A 3,876-nucleotide genomic window follows, 5' to 3' on the forward strand; every position below is an offset into this window, starting at 1 on the left:
TTTGCAGGAATGGATCATAGAATGTAGGCGGAAACAGCCTCTCTCAGCTCTAGATTCTCAGGCATGGAACTCTGGCCTTTGCTTCCCAGGAACTGGAGGAGTGGGGAACCTTGGATGTTTTGGCATAGGTGAGTGTCAGAAAATAATTTGGGAACTACAAAGAGCAGAAACTCTTCCAAGAAAAGATTGTAAGCAGGAACCCACCTGCTGCACAGTACCTGGCTTGGACCAGGCTTGGAGTCAGAGGGAGGGTTTGATTTGCTGACCACCAGGGAAAGAATAACTCAGCCGAATATGAAAAAGGATTTAGATGGCCTTTATCTCAGGGAACGTTAGTCACAGGTTTCCCTTCCCCGTGCAGTAGAAAGACAGACGTGAAGGAGTGGGCTACAGAGAAAGAAGAGTGCAGAAGAGACGTGCGGGGTCTTTTAAACTCCGCTTGACATAGAAGCTGAACTCGGCCCTTATTTGGTGGGCGAATATGGATTTGTGCCCCTCATTGGTGTAACTAGGGTTTCCCAGTGTGAAGATCCTGCCAGAATACCACCATCCATTCCGATTTGATTGGGAGCAAACTCTGCCCTCCTCCAGTTACCAAGGTAACCATCAGGGCAGATTTGATGAGAACAGATCACAGTTTACACTGGCCTGGAACAAAGAACACACTGGGAGAGACTGGAGGACACCTATTGAACAGGAATTCATGGTCAGGGAGCCAATTGTTGGGAAGAAAGGAGAGAGGCGCAGGGATGAGTGAGGAAAATGGAGAGATGGCAAGTGAGCCCATGAAGAGAGGAGAGAGGGCAGCAGGACCAATCTAGGGTCTGAAGTCAATGCCTGGACCAGTGGTGACTCTAACACAAGCCACTCAGAATATACTTCACTGCCCTAGTGCTAACGCCAGTTGGTTAACCTGGGCTTTGGAATACAGCCCCCTAAGGACCTTGTGGTGACACTGAAGGTTGAAGGATATGATTACAACTGTTTCCCAGGCATCACTGAGAGAAATGGAGGCAACAGACCAAGTAAGCTGCATCCTGAGCAGACAAGGCATTCCAGCTGCCAGGAGACACAGCCACCACAGGCTCTGCTGGGACAGGGAGGTCACTGATGCCCAATCAGGGCAGTGAATGCCTATAGGGAGTTTCTAATTCGATCCAAGGCAGTACATGCACAGATTTTAGATTGCTATTGAAGAGACAGAAGTTCCTTCTGTGGCCCCATGTCACTGACTTCTGCCTTCCCTTGCTGTCAGCCACTTGATGGGGAAGGCTCTCTGCCACACAGCCCAGGCCCTCCCAGAGGTGCAACTGAGGCAGCAGTGGGTCCTGCGCTGGCACCATCACACAATCACCTTGCCTCACTACCCAGGGACAGATTGGAAACACAGACTTGGAGAGAAAGCTAGAATTCATCTGCAAGGAGCAACTCACAGTGATGAAATGGAAAGGCAAGGAAAGGCATTACGGTAAGGGAAAGGGAAAGAGTACGGCAGTTCTCCATTTGTGCTTCATTGTACTGGGGGATCCAGTTGGTGTTTGGTAGGCTTTTTAGCAGGCCATCATTCATGCCTATGACAAGTTCATTTTAAGCCCTGGGCTTTATTTGATATAAAGTTTACTCTTTTTTTCTGGGGAGAAATGTATTAACTCTGGGCTGCTGAAACATGTTCCATTTTAGTGTTCCAACTCCTCTTGAAGCTAAAAGGTGATCAGAACATTCCAGCTGAATATCAAGTTCCTCTTCTTTGTCTACTTTGTGCATTGTTTGCATAACAAGGGGTTCAGGGCTCTTCTTCTGAAGGAGAAACCAAACCCTCCCACAGGACCTTCTGGGTTTCTGCCTATATCTAATTTCCTGGTTTATAACCAAAAGACCTTATACCAAAGGTCCCAGACACAGGATAATCTGACCCTCCACTGCCCATCTTCCAGCCATCCTTCAGTCACCAAGTTAAATCAGCGAAGCCCTTTCTTGTATAACAAGAAATACACTCATTTCAAAATATTCCACTGGATTCTACAAAGTGACTTTTCACTTGCTAGTGACAGCTTCTCAAAGCTTCGTCCTATCCTCTGGCCTTGCTTTAAGAACACAATTCCCTGTGGTGGGGACACCCAGTGGTGGCCAAGGATGTGTCAGGGACCAGGCTCCTCTACCAGCTAACAGTGAACAGCAGCAGTGGCAATAATAATGGCAATGGGAAATACAGGACCTGCAGCACGTGCCTGCTCATCCTCCATCCACAATGGAGACCCGCAGAAGACCTGTTGGATGCACAGCCTGCTCCAGGGGCAGCTCACACTGTGATAACCCCTCCATGCAAGAAGATGGGCAGCTCATGTTTGATGTGGAGGTGCACATGAGCAGGGACCGCAGCTCGCAGTCAGAAGAAGAAATTGTAGGAGAGAAAGAAGCAGATGCATTGAATAAGAGTGCAGACTGGGTGTTGGATTGGTCCAGTGGACCAGAAAGCATTCCACCCAAGGAGTTCCATTTCTGGCACCTGAAACATTCCATGTCCCTGAGCATGAGGGAAAGCAATGCCATGAAGGAAGGGGGAGGATCTTTTTGGCGGATTTCCTGAAGGTGTCCATCCAGTATCTTCCTTGCCCATGTGTTGGCTTTGGGGCTAGCCATCTGTATCGGAAAGCGACTGAGCACACCTTCTGAGAACACCTACTGAGGGGAAACCAGGCCCTGAATGGATGTGAATGTGTGATCTGTGAAGTGGTGTGCTGTCACAGTAGTTTATTGGAACTTGAGACCACTGTAGGCATGGCCCAAACTAGCACCTTAGTTTTACATATCCAATTCCAGTAACTCTTAAATCCAGTGTTTGATTCCGGCTCTCTTAAGGCATTTTACTGTCCGTATTCTCTTTTTGACCTGTAAGGCACTTTAGAATTTCCTAACAGAGTTTACTGTTGCTTAGAAATTGGCAAGGGCTTCATTTCTGTAAATGCTACCAGCAGATTACAATTTTTTCAGCAATGCTAGTATCTCCTCTTTCTATTACCAGCCCTGGACCTGAATCTCCCATAGTGCGAATTTTATTCATCTAATGCTAACTACCATCTCTCTCTTAAAACAAAATCAGATCAGCACAACATATGAAAGCTTTGTGGTTCAGTTTTATTATTGTTGTTGTTGTTGTTGTTTTATTTCTTTTTCAAGTCAAAGACAAGCTTCCCTAAGACTGAATTTATAGTTACCAAAAAGAAAGAGAGAGAAACAAACAAAGGGAAGATCAAGACACACATACACACACACACAACTTAGGCCAAAAAAATTATATTAAACAAACAAATAAAAAGAACATAGTTCCTCCATAATTCTCCAGGGCTGTGCTAACCTTACCTGAGTCGCATGCATTCATCACTTTTTGAAGATGAAGAGAGGAGAGAGAATTATAAAGCTTATAGAAAAGCCTACAGGTCAGTACTATCATGAAGTAGGTAAAACCACTTTCTGCAAGGCCAGGATCCCATACGGGTATTGTAGCTTCATGCTGTAGTAAGGATGGCACCTGCATACTGGGCAAAAGTCGCTCAGGATACACCAGCTGGCTGACAATGGGGCTGAGCTGAAGTCAGTGACCAGAGAAGACCTTTCAACGCTGGAGGACGAACCCTCTGAATTCTCCCTGGGATGCACTTTGAGACCACACAAGCCTGCTAAAATCTGTGTCAGCTCCAGGAGCAAGCCATTTCAGGCCATTCTCCCTGGGCCACCATCCCACTGCCCCATGTTGCCATGGACTGCGAGTATTGGTGAACAGGGTAGCACTTGAAAACTGAAAAGCCAGACACCTGCGTGAGAAGGGAATCTTGCCGTTTGTCAGGAAGACTGGAATTTGTCCCTTACCAGATGGCC

General features: G+C 46.8%; 1 pseudogene; it reads left to right on the forward strand.

Moving 5' to 3' along the window:
• Positions 1 to 294: 294 nt before the first annotated feature.
• LOC101517124 (BCL2/adenovirus E1B 19 kDa protein-interacting protein 3-like) lies at positions 295 to 2,686 on the forward strand (annotated as a pseudogene).
• Positions 2,687 to 3,876: the final 1,190 nt, after the last annotated feature.

Source organism: Ochotona princeps, chromosome 25, assembly GCF_030435755.1.
Source record: "Ochotona princeps isolate mOchPri1 chromosome 25, mOchPri1.hap1, whole genome shotgun sequence".
In the NCBI taxonomy this organism is placed as follows: domain Eukaryota; kingdom Metazoa; phylum Chordata; class Mammalia; order Lagomorpha; family Ochotonidae; genus Ochotona; species Ochotona princeps.